Raw genomic sequence first — 14,079 nt, forward strand, 5'->3', positions numbered from 1 at the left:
CCTTTGTTCGAATTTCTAGCACTGATGATTAGGTTAAGAATCACAACATTAGTGAGCAAGTTTCAAGATTTCAAAGCCTCAGGCAGCCAGAGAGATCAGTTTTTCTCTGCTGCTAAAATCATTGAATTAGAAAATATAATAGGCTGGTATATAGTCGGGTGCCATTAGTCTCCATCAGCAGCTGCTAGACTATCAGCTCAGAGATCTGCATGCATTTTTGGACATCTGCAGTGTTGCAGCATCTCTCTACCACCTGCAGGGGATATAAACCCCGAAGAATAGACCCCAGGCAGGTGGAATTACACATTGCATTAGTTGGCAGTGAAAAGCTGTCTCAGAAAGTGATATCCTGTCAGGGATTTGAGATTTGTCACACTAAACGTACAGCAGATGTAATTAGAGTATGGGCAGTCTAGAACTGGTGTAATTTCCTGCTATTTTACGTGTCAGCCCATCTGGGTGAACCTCAGGTCCCTATTAAAGTAAGTGTCTGTACATTTAAATCTCAAATTCAGTTAATCATAAAGATTGTTATTCATTTTGATATAAAAGAAAAGTACTCGGTAAGAAAGAGCAAGCCTTTTTCTTCTATATGATGTGAGCTCTTCAGAGATTCAAGTATGCCATTTTAATACTAATACTTGATATACGCATTTATCATTAGGAAGTGAAAGTTTCTGCCCCCTCCTTCTAAGCATTAAGAACTACCTACTGTGCAGGGCTGTGCCAGAGAGGAATATAAAACTGCATCCTTATCCCTGCTCCTCTGGTGCAGAGAGAGAAATGTGCAGGGCTGGTGTATCCACATCAGAAGATACATGGTACCTAGGGGCGAGCAGGCATGTGATATGAGCAGAACCTTGATGCTGGTTAAAGACAGCGTAACAAAACATCTTCACTGGTTTGAGCCAACTGCTGAGCCTGCAGAACAGAGCTGGCAGAAGAGAAGAACTTACGCATCCGAGACGCTCCGACAGCCAAGCACGCCAGGCAGCCGCGGCCGTGCACCGCTGGCCTTCACCAGCCTGGGCTCTGGTCACAGCAGCACTGAACAGAACAATGCACTCATCTGCCAAACACCCTGATTTCAGCATTTTTCCAGCTGTTCCTCAGAATAAATCCAGGATCTCTTCTCTCTGTCTGCAGAGCCCCAGCTGGTTGTCACCCCCCTCAGAGAGAAGCACCCAAAGAAATCTCCACCCATGCATCAGCCAAGTGCCCAAGGCACAAGGCTACTGCCATGTGGATGATAGCATCTCTAAATTTTACTATAAAAAGTCTGTTCGGCGTCTGAGGGAACAGAAATTGTGCCATAGCTATTATGTTTGGTCAAAGGTCTATCTTGACAGCAGGTATTTTCTGACAAAAGGGGCACTGTTTTCCGTCATGAAAGTATTTTCATTTGGAGGCAATGAATAAGCAACTAAAGGGAATCCAGACTTGAGTTTTGCTGAGTAGCACAGAAGCACATATGGCCAGACAGTGCTCAGCACTCCTACTACCCCTACGTACCTGTCAAACAAATCTCTCTCCAATAAAAGCCAGTGTAGCCGGTATGGTCTATGGTCTTCAGAGGCAGCCCAAAAGCCTGTTGTTTGTTCCAAATAAATAAGATATCTAGGTCCTATTTCTGAAGGATATATCCTCCTCCTCATTTTACACAATGTTCTTGTGCTGTAAAACTGCTAAAAGTCCAAGAACTTGATCTGTAATATGATGTTACATCTGGATTCAATTTCTTTATTTTTTTTAAACAATGTAGCTTGATATATCTTTTAACTAAACATCTTTATTGATTCTACAAAAGGAATCACTCTTTTCTCCTTTTGAATAAATAGGTTTTTTTTATACATTGCAGTATAATGTAAGGTAAGTTGTTGGCTGGTTGGCTACATTTGTAATTTCACAGAAAATCTAGCAAATCCTAATCCTGAAGCTAGACAAAGCCTTGATCACTGCAGATGTCACTCCTGAATAACACAGGATGAGAATACAATTAGGTATTTGTCCTGCACATTAAAAAGAGAGCTAAGAAGGCAAGATATCAGTGATTAGTTAACAGAAATATTACGAAAATATATTAGTCACTTCTAATCTCTTTCTCAGTTTACCACAATACAGAAAAACAGACTCTTTTAAGGTTAACATGCTACTCTAGCCAGGAATAGGTTTATTCACAGTTGCATCTCTTTTCCAAACAATTACTCCAACAGCAGTGATAAAAACTGAAAGTAATCTCAAACATCTACTCAGTAATCACAAAAAATGGAATAGAATAAGCCTTTTTCTGTATATACCTGAGCACTACATAGAATTTTAAAGTACAATAAGTGTTTGTCTATTTTAGCTGCATCAAAAAAAATTACAGGAGCTGCCATTCATTTCAGTATGTGGAATATATAGTCCTAATAAGACTCTTGCAAGTTAAGAAATAATTGAAAGGAAAATGAAGTATTAGTCATCTTTTTGAGTAAGTATTGAAGAAAAAGGTCTTCATGATAAGTGACATCACAGGAATACGTATCTAATATCAAAGCCACACAAATCCAGATCGATGGTACTGGGGCAAATACATTGTTAATGTAATTCCACTGAAGTCACCATGGAGAGGTGACTGAGGCACTTAAACCTCAGTGTTTTACAGGCATGGAGGTATTTATTAATTTTTTTTCTTGCTTTTTCATAGATACACAAAATGTTTTTGAAATTACTTCCTTTCAGTAGTCCGCAGTTAGCTCACAACCATTAATATTTTAAAAGTCAGCATCACACTGTGGCTTTGAGATTTCTGTATTCTTGGAACTGCATTAATATCAAGGTGAATGCATGAGCAATTCTGAGCCATTTTTGGCTTAGGGATCTGTGAGGAATTAAAAATAATGACAAGACAGCAGTGAAATTAAATGATTTTTTGGCACAAGTTTTTATCGTAAGGGATAATGAGTAAATTTCTATTGCAAGGGCACTTTTCATAAGAATTCACAGCATGGCCTGAACAGAGATTGAACACTTTACAAAGGAAATAATGGAGCAACCTGAGAAATGCAAGTGCAGTGACTCGCCACCATATGGTTCTCATTCCAATGTTCTGGAAGAAGTGAGCCATGCAATAGCAGAGATCCTGAACAGTTATTTAATGAACTTAAAAATAGCAGCACTTCTTGAGTTTAGAGCCCCTCTTGCTTTACCTGTGCTTTTTCAGTGGAGCCAAGAGAGATTTCAGAAAATAAAGAGCCAGGAGATAACCTTAGCCTGAAAGAAGCTGCCTGAGAGTCTAATTAAGCACAAAATAGTGCAAGTACATCCTCATTAGCTCAAATTAGAGCAACTTCTTCAAGATACAACAATGCCTCTGCAACCAATTAGGTGTATTTGAGTAAAGTTAAGAACAGTAGATAAATACAACCAAATGGCTCAATATGAAGCCTGCTTTCTTAGCGTGTGCCTCATCATCCAGCTTGTGGACTAGGAGCGTTATCAACAAAACCACCAGGACAAACGCTACCACTTTAGGAAGCGAGAGATAAGTCTGATCTCAAGCAGTGAACAGAACAATGAAAACAGCAGTTCTACATTGTTAATTTGCACATTCAAATTCTTTTAAAATCTATTTCAATAACTCCCTCCCCATCAGGTGCAGAGCTTTTTTGCTTTGTTTCTGCATCAAGCATTAGCCATGGCAGAAGTAGGATGTGTGGTTCAAAAACAAACCTGTCACTGCTATCTGCTTCTGGAAGAATATCCCAGTTTGGTGCATCAGCATAAATGCAGTGGGTTTTCCTGCAGATAATGGAACAACTCTTCCTTACCTCTCACAGTATCATTCATCCCCTTCCTATATTTCTTAGGGTGTAGAGCTTCAGCTCACATCAGCTGTGCAGCTATGTACATCTGCGTAGATTAATCTCTCTTCTACCTCCTCTGGCACTAACTCGTTTCCTGCAGAGAGACTTCACTCTATTCACAGCTCACCCAGTCCCCACCACACAGCTCAGCTTGCCTTAAAAGAAAGTGATAAATATATACATATATTTAAATTACTTATGATTTTGATATACTGTGGAAGTCTCCCTCCATACTTCCACAATCCTTGTGGGTCATGCCATCAGCTTATTAGTAAAATATTTTAATCACAGGAGAAATCTCAGAGACATCTCTTCCTTAAACGTTTATTCTGCTAAATTAAGCTGTGAGAAGGGGAGAGGCAGGGTAGGAGGTACAGCTTTGCTGCTGAAAAATTAGTGAGTATTTGATTTAATGTAGTCTTCCAAAGGAAGTATGGAATAAGTAATTCTGCCTTTACTTTCCATGATTTAGAGTGTTTGTAGAGCTACTCAGGTACACCTGCGACACTCACAGAGGGCTACTCGTCCCTTTCTGGACTACAGGACCTGTTGGAAACTGTGATGATGATGTGATCTGGGTTCAGGTCTCCCCCAGCAATAAGCATAAAGATATTTAATCTTTCAGAGGACAGAAATGAGTTATTCCTTTTTTTCTTCCTTCCCCAAAAGATTTCAAATATTGTGCTTTGATCTTGATACTGGAATAGCTTTTTTTTTTTTTTTTAATAACTCAAAGTTGCAAGTCATAGAAAAAAAACCTCTTCTGAACTACTTAATTAGTCCTGTATTCCAGCAGATGGAATAAAAAGAATGGTATTAAACTAATGGAGACAGATATGCTCCTGCTTGTTTTTATTCAAATTCCAGGAAAAAGTAAAAGGTCTTAGGTCTTTTTATGAAAAGTGTACTAAAATACTAGAAGATGGGAAAAGAGATACTATAAAATAACACATGAAAAGTTACGATAAGGAGAAAGTGAAAAAATCATAAAAAGATATTCATTACAGCAGTTGTAAAAGGCTATGGTAGGTGTATGGTTCAGGCTGTGTTAAACAAAAGTATTTAGATCAATGAAGAGGTTTTTACACATTGTGTTGTTTATTAAAAGTCTTTGTACTTTGCACAGGTTGAGTTACAAGAATATGTACAATGAAAGGCTATTTAACTGCTTGACAGCAGTTCTGCAGTGCTTTTAATAATGCTCTTTGGAAACTTCAAATAGCACTACATTTGTGGAGAAAAAAAACGGCTCTGCTAATTTTGTCCTACCCTTTTTTCAATATCCTATTACCTCTTTTGTCTGAGTGTAACTCATACCAACCTGAAAGACACAAGTCTACTCTGCTGCTCTACTAGTGACTGAATAGAAATGAGCGCTTTTACCTCCAGACATTTGGTTGTATATAGCCACTAAAAGCTTGTATTGATCCACTTTTGATGTGCTGGAGTGTTTTTATCTGATCTTAGACCACTATGTTCAAAGTGCATGTTTGCACTTCTTGGCTGGCAGCATAATATAATGAAGTAAAAGGGTAAACAAACATTTGTAATGCTAGAACATAAGAGAATAAAACCACTACAGCAGTCGTCTGCAATACTGCAATCAAGTCTGATCCGCCTTGACTTGCATCTTTTACACATTTTGTAGATATAAGTAATGTCTGGAATACAGTCTCAAATACTGACTACTTCAGAGGCAGAATTGTCCTTAGGAGGGAAATCAAAGAACATATATACTTGAAGGATTGATGAGATTGGTTGGGATAAAATTACAGTCTCAGGAGAGAAATCCTAGCCCTACAGAAGCCAATGGAAACTCCTACCACTTTTGTTAAGTTAATGTGAAAATACTTCCATTCCAAAAGCATGAACAGCAGCAGCAAAGTAGCATACCTTTGTCTGAAAGGACCCAACTTCTCCGTAAAAGTAGTCATTCGGGAGAAATATTCAGCATATAAATATGTTGCCTTTCATTGCAATTTTGAAGGTTATACAATCTAATTCAAACATAACATTAAAATCCTCTCAAAAGAGCACAACAATCACTCAACTGTGTCTATAGCCAACAGCAGCAAAGAGAGAGATTGGTATGTTGAAAGCATTACAGGAAACTTCTCTGTTAACTAGCATTTGACCTATTGCTGTTCATTCTGGAAACAGAATTGCTATTTGAAACTGAAAAAATCTTGTAGTCTAGAAATAATTTCCCAATCAATAAAGCAATCGAGCTTCTGCCTAAATCTAAGACCATAAATAACCCCATTACTTTGCCACCCACCCTCACTTTCTTGTTCTCAGCCACCATCCACTCCTCCACCACCACTGCAACAACGTGAAGACCTCCAATGGAACTAATGAAGCAGCTGGGCCCCAGGGCTGCCAGGGAGCATGCCCAGGGCCAGGACTGGCAGGGCAATCCTCATGTGCCCCGTGACACCGTGGGAGCCGCGCAGAGCACACTGCGACACCCCAGGCCTCAGAGCCGCGGCCTCGGTGCGGACCCAGCGGGGCTTGCAGCTCGCGCTCCCGCACTCCCACGTCCAGCGCTTCCCTTTCCACAGGCAGGAGAAGACAAGAGGAGCTTGCGGTCAGCACTGGGAAGCAGCAATGTCTGGCCACGCTCTCCTTCCCCTGCTCACCAGGTAACAGGGCTAAAAGGAAAATTCAGTGGCATTCCTCGAGCTCTACTGCTTAACTCCCCCGTACCACCTACTATGCAACCTTCACTAGGAATTAACATTGAATTCAAAGCATTACCACATAAGAACAGATGTAAAACACCACATAACAAAAGATTCCATATAACGAGTCTTGTGTCTAACAACACCCAACCATGTCCATGACTTCTGTAATAGCTGGCTTGGGGATTTCCAACAGGGGCATTAAAGCAAAAATTTACAATGGCCCAAGCAGTTATAAGAAATAACAGGTTACAGTAAAGCTTATACAGTACATGCTTAAAATGGCACAGCTGCTCCAAAGCCTCTGCATTACCCACCAGCGCCGACTGCTTCAACGGTCACACTTTCCCAGCCTAAAAACAGACGCATTCATTACTGTTCACCTTCAGTTGACAGAATGACAGGCTGTTTGGGGTTTTTTTGTTTGTTTTCTTAAAGATAAAAAAGCATAAATCAATGTCCCCAAAAGAGTCATTTCGCCCACTAAATATAATGGACAATAGCTAGGGGTCCACAGCCGGTAGAGAGGCCCGCTGTGAACTTCACTGAGATTTTAGCAGCTTTATTAAAAAGAGCAGTTAATTTACTGAATCAAATACACATGGAGAAGTTTGTCAAAATATTTCATTTTCATTGTAAAAATATTCTTTAAAAGGTTATATTTTTTTTGAAATTTTCAATGTTTTAGTTTGACTCCTTGTTTCAAAAACAAGGTATAATGCAGTCAAAATAACAGTAACAAAAGGTCAAAATTTAAGATAATGCTTTCACAGAGCTAATTCATCCCTTTCCAAATTTCTTATTCAAAATTGAGGGTTTGGATTTTTATCTCTTTCTTTCAAGCTTTCCCACCGGCTAGGAAAGAAATTCTGCTAAAGAGCAGAAGGGCAGAGATCAAAGAAGAATTCGAATCAAAGCAAATGAGTCATTTAAATCTCAGATATCATTGGAAAAAATTCACTATTCCAATTCTTTACAAAGTACATTCTTTTAAGAATGGAGAACCTGCAAATGACTGACTATAATCCATAACAAAGTTTTAGAATTTGACCTAAGTTAAAACCTTCTTCATAAAATAGAGCTAACATGGAAACAGGAAAAAGCAGATTCATAAGCTGGTCAGTCCTCTTTGACTTAGAAAGAGTGAGAATTAAGAAAACTGCTGAGATATTTTGGTAAATACATGATAGATTTCCCCCCACACACAAGAGAATAATTTAATATTGTTCGGGAATAATATGCCAGTTGTGATATTTTCACAGCTCAGTGTAATATGACAAGTAATGTGACCTATATAACATTAACTAGTCATCTTAATAGTCATCTTAGTTATTAAAATGAATATTACGAGTGTTAAACTAATGGCCCTTATAATTCATAAAAAAATAATTGTTTGTTTCAATCCTGACTGATCCTCAAAGAACATGAATCAACGTATATCATATTAGGATTTTGGTAAGCATTTTCCTTCTGCAAATAATAAATCATTGATGGAATAAATAAGAAATAGGTGTCTGAAGACCAAACTGGGGGCACTGACAAAGCAGCTGCAGGCACATCCTTCCCCAGACAGCGCCTGTCGCTGGCAATGCCAGCGGAGGCAGCAGCAGCTGCTTGCTGTATGAGGAGTGACAAAAGCAGACAGCAGTCGGTGACCAGAAGGGAACCTGTCGATTAGGGCAAGAAATACTGCACAGAGGGGTTAGCAAAAGCACATACATGCCAAAAGCTGAGACAGTGTCAGAACAACGTGTTTATTTAAAGCATAAACGTGAGTCTGAGGAACAGGCTTTTAATGTGTAATGTGGTGAAATGTTCTTTCTGGCCAGGATCCTCAACAACCTACCCACCATTGCAAGACTGACGGTATTTCTAGTGTTAAATGTGACCTGCCACTGGAGAAGTATAGTAAGGAAAATCTTGGCAGTTAAGAACCACAGTGACTGATGGGAGCAACGGCATGCCAAAGACTGACCATGGCTTTGTATTCAGAAACTAAAATGGGAGGATCAAGGTCAGAGCAAGTACAGAGTGAGATTACAAAAAATGAAAATGCGTTATTTGAATGAAGGAAGCTTGACTGTAATAAAAGGGTATCTATAATCACACAAAATAAGTCATTTCAAAGAAAAATAAGTGTTTGACGAAGCCTAGTTCTGGTCTATGCAGGAAGCAGGTGTGTACACAGGCCCGCTCTGCGCGGGGCCAGCATGGCAGCGGGGCGGCTGACTGGGCTTTGCAAGGTTAACCTCAGTTGAAAAACCTGCTCTCTGCTGAAAACAACTCGCCACCCTTCCCCTTGGGGCACAATATATTGCTCAAGGACTCCTAAACATAACATATCCCAACAGCTTTAAAAAGCAGACTGGAATGAAAGAAGACATGGCCAAAATTTAAGGACAGATATTTGAGATTCAGTGACAGTGATTACTGCCATTTCCTGATCACCCTCATTTCTCAGACAGATGTTTCATTGTATTGCTGAAAGAATGAACCCTTCCAAATTCAAGACAAAATGAAATCCAGAGTAATATATACTTCAAGAAAACAAAATTGAGGTTAGAAGCAATGTTAATCTTGAAAGTTTATAGAAAATACTAAGGGAAGACTTGTGAATCATTAGGAAAGCATTTTTAGCTGAAAAAAATACTATTGGTTTCCTAGCCTAACTCCTGTAATACATTGTACTGGAATTTATTTCATGTAGCATTATGCAAAAGTTCACTTTCAATTTGGAAAAAGTCTACTGGTGCTTTTCCCAATCTCTCTTATACTATCCAAGCCTTTTTTTTTTTTTTTTAATACATTGTTTCAAATATCCACAGGTAAAATATTATTTGTGTAATTAAAATAATCATGTTTACCTGTGCGAGCTAAGTGTTAAGCTCATCATACCTTGATCTTAAATTTATTTTAAATGTGAAGAGGAATATAATCAGTATTTCAAAACTGGTGAGTCAAATAACAAGTATTGAAATAAATGGCAGGGGGGTTGCAGGCTCAGGTACCCAGTACTTGGTTGTTTCACCTAGGACAGTAAAAGTCTTATACCTAGATGGGAATATATTTACTTCTGTGTGTAGTGACTACACATTCACAGATTTCTTGCAGATCTGCATGCAGATGACCCCTGCTGTCAGCCTGCAAAGGCAGGCTCCCACTGGATCTTCAGGCCACATATGTCTTCTGCAAATGATCATTAGAAAATTATGGTTAAGATTTTTAGAGGAGCCTGAGGTGGTCTGGCAACAAAGCTGCACCAAAATCTGCCAAGAAGTGCTCAGTTTATTTGCTAATGATCCTAAGAACATGATTAGGTGGAATTCATGATCAAAGATTAGCTAAAGATGACAATGTTTCATTTAAGAACAAAAACAAAACCACACTTTACTGCTTAAGGGACAAAAGTAATTTGATCCTGTCTTTTTATAACAAAGTATCAAGAAATTAAGATGAATGGAAAAATGCAAGATATTCTTATGGCCAGATATAAGCAAAAAGCTAATGCTGTACAGTGGCTATTTGCCATTTGACAGGAAATTGAGAAACAGCCCAGTCTCAGATTCGTGGGTCAATTCCAACTAGTCACAACTCCTTTTTATGACTTTAAAGAAGTTCTTTGTAATGAGTGACAAAGCCACTACAGGCTCATTATTTTCACTGTAGTAGAGAATGGATATTAAAATTTATGACTAAAATAAAATTGTCCCCAGGCCATAGATCTTACATGTAATAGGTACTCATTCGCTAGGTTCTTCTTATATTGATGAATACAGAAAGTACAGGTTAGGCTAAATTATAACCATATAAATACAGTGAGATGGCTCAGATGGCATATAAAATATAACACTACACTATTCTTTTATTACTAGAACAGAGCACACACATTTCTCTATGTACATTTTTTCTTTCTTCTTTTTCGGTCTCTATAGTATCAATTAATCCAATTTTAAAAAAATCAGTAGTGATGCTTGCAGCTGGAACAATGTTATTAATTACAACATTTTTTAAATTGATATCCTGTTTGTATTTTAGAGTCATAATTTTTGACATCAGCACTATTAATAAAAGACCCATGTATTCTAAATATATTCAATTCATACATTCTATCTTGTAAAAAAAATCTCAGGACTAAATTTGCATTTCACAGCTCAAAACTTTACTTTGTTAGTTTTACCAAAGACATTTCAAAAAAGAAATGAGTAAAAATGTTTGTCTCAAAAATAATCAAAAATTCATTCAAATAGCTAGCAGCTTATGAGACAAGCAAAACTCTGTATCCATCAAAAAAGGCAAACAATTTCAACCTTCCCCAAAGAAATCTAGAGCAGGTAGTTCTTTTTAGTTTCTTTTCTAAATTTCCTCTTAGCATTTTTACATAAAACTGCTTTACAGCTCCTGTCACATTCTTCACTGCAGGTAAGACTTTACAAGAAAAAGCTAAGTCCTGCTTTTTTTTTTTTTTATCCTTAAAACAGGGTATATGACAACTATAAAGTTTTAGTTTTAAACAAAATGGCAGGCAGATAAAGGAACACAGCTGCTGCCCAACCAGTTGCAAACTATCCGTTTTCTTTCCTGAAGACCCACACTTAAGATACCCGTTGCCACTTTGAAATTTAAAAAAATTAAGAGGGAACCCATTAACGCAGCCAATTCCCCATCTTTCACCCAACTAGCGCTAGACTGGAAGCTTCCTTCTACCCTGCAGGTAACTGCTCCCTGTTCTTCCAAAAGGCCAGAAAATTTTTGAGTATTTTAGTTCAAAAAAACAGAAACAGTACTTGTCACCACCTATAACCTCGAAAAGCTGAATTGCTTTAAAATACACAGGCTAATAGGTTAGCATAGACATTTATTTTTCTCATTAAGAGAACGTTACCTTAAATAATAAAGCCTAAGAGCCATTTTATCTGAAGAAAGGTTATATTAAATAGTAATACGTGCCTAGAAATATATTAATTTCCATCAGTGGAGAAAATTGAACAGATCCTCCATCTCTCCAAAAATCACATCCCCTCAAACATTTCCTTTGGCTTTAAACATCGAAGTGGAATCAACACTATTATAATCCCATGTTCGTTACTGGCAGTGGCTCGGTCCAACAGTTTCTGCAGTTTTACGGAAGAGAAGACAGCTCAAGTTAAGCCAAAATTCAGTAAATGAAAGAGAATTTGAAGCATCCAGGCTGCGTACCGGCTTGCGCCGCTGTATCCCACCACCTTCAGAAGTCTGATCAAGGGCCTGCCTTGAAAACACTAGACGATGCTGTGTTTCACAGAAGTTATTGAAATACCGTGTACCTGCGAGTCCTCCCCGAGCATCAGAGGGGACCAGCAGAACGATGCGGTGGCCTGGCAGGACAAGAAGGAGCAGTGCGGGGCCTGACCTCCACTACCCAGCTGCCATGACCTCTCCAGGCCCGGCACGTCCTCAGGGCGCGAAGCAAACAGAACTGAACTGCGTACAAGCTTCTGAATTAAGATCAGAAAGAAGCTACTTCGATAATAGTGATAATGCTGCATGATATAATAACATGGATAATTCTCTGTAATTTTTACTGTATTCTTAAATTGTGTAATGATGCAGGATGATAACAACGAGAGCATACAGGTAGTAGTGTTTGACCAGTGTAATGACGTGTTGCCCCCCAAGCAACGCAACGCCCGTCACGGTCCTTTTACGTCCTGTCTGCAGTGAGAATTGCGTGAAAACGTACTCAAGCGCACCGAAGGGATTGCTCCCAAGTGGAAACTCTAATAGCACAGCGTAGGAAGGAGATGCTGCTCCTTTGCTGAAATGAATTTGCTAGTTTGGGGAAGGGTTGGGAAGCCCTGGGGTTTTGTTTTCCCTCTCCCTCCCTCCTCCCTGCACAGACAGAGGAGGGATTTGTGGAGAATTGTATGTTTCTTCTCCTTCTAACTTACCACGCTGGGAAGGGAGGGTTAACCGAAAGAGCTACTGAACTTCTCACCACGACTATTTTAAGGAATTTCCTCAGAAGAACTGGGCAAGTGGGTCTCTGGCAAATTCTGGCTTCGTTTTCGGTTAAAAACACACACACACACACACACACACACACACACACACACACACACGGCTTATGCCAACACAGAGAAGGTAATCACAAAACTCCATTCTCCACGAAACAAGGGAAATAGAGGACTGAAGACAAGCTCGGTGTCACCATTCGGCCCCAGCTGCTCTGGAGGCAACGCAGCTGTATCGTTGCTTTGATGGACTAGAAGGCTTCGGTGCCACCCTTTGTACTTTTTAGATAAAAGCGCGTTTATCATTAAGTACATAGAACTCGAGGACTCTGAGAAAGGTGTGCTTTTTATTTAAAAGCATGTATGGCTTCACCTTTGCCGTATGAAAGGAAGGAGAGTCGGACAGAAATTACAGACTGCATCTTTTTCATTTGGCCACGGGTCCGTCTGTTCTCTGCCCTCCATCAGGTATTCTTCCGAGTGCCTTTATTTTTGCTAGATGGGCAAGCGCTTTTTTTATTCACTTTCACAACTGAATTGTCTCTACTACTTTTATCTTAACTTTCCTCTCCTCTTTTTGGTTATCTTTCAACTTTATTTTACTTCTTCCAACTAGTAGAAAAAACAATCTGCCACAGGCAAAAGGCAAACAAAAAGAAGAAAGAGCAAAGAACAAAGAATAATACTAATGCTTTGGCAAAGAGATAAAACAGTTTCAGTTAAAATAAGAAACAGAAATTCAGACATAATCAAACTGCAATATAAGGAAAGTGCTATGGGCACTATTCCAAACCACTATTGTTCGATAGTTCTTCTTTCCTGTAAATTCACTCTTCTCTCCTTTAACCCACTACTGGAAATTTCTTTAAAAATTCTTGTTACGATTTTTTTTCAGACTGAAAAACTGAACCAGAAAAGAAGTAGTCTGTGAGCCCAAGGTATCAACTGTAAATCAGCTGCATCAAGATGCCAACCTCAGGCTTAAAGGCCTCTGAAAGAATATCTAACATGTATAAATCATAGAAAAGCTATAAAGCATCTTAAGAGATTATCTGGTCCATTTCCTGCCTCAAAACGTATCAGATATTAATTTGACACATGCTTTTCTAACTTGTTCCTTAGCACACATGTGCCAGACAGTCCACAGTTCCCTGTCAGCGCAGCAAGGACAGCCCTCGCAGCCAGAAAACCTCCTTCGCGCCTGGCCCCGGCCATCCAAACCGCACTACAGACACCACCAGCAGCACCGCGGGCCATTTCAAAGCACAACACAGCCCATACAGAGCCCCAAAGCAGCACAGACAGCAGCAGTGCCTGTTGCTCACATCTGCTCGAGGCCTACGTGGGTTAATCAGGCCTAAATCCCTCCTGCTGGTGCAAACTTGCACCATGGTTTCCTCCCCGCACTACACAGGCTAGATTTTTTTTTTTTCTTCTTTTTTTAATACCAAAGACTCATCATGTCACTCCGTTAACCTTCTTTGCTTTCTTTCAAACTTCTTACCAGATTTTCAGACCTGAGATTATTCCCGTGTCTCTCTTATCTTTGGTCCACATCCTTCT

The sequence above is a fragment of the Dromaius novaehollandiae genome, chromosome 9 (genome assembly GCF_036370855.1).
Source record: "Dromaius novaehollandiae isolate bDroNov1 chromosome 9, bDroNov1.hap1, whole genome shotgun sequence".
Classification (NCBI taxonomy): domain Eukaryota; kingdom Metazoa; phylum Chordata; class Aves; order Casuariiformes; family Dromaiidae; genus Dromaius; species Dromaius novaehollandiae.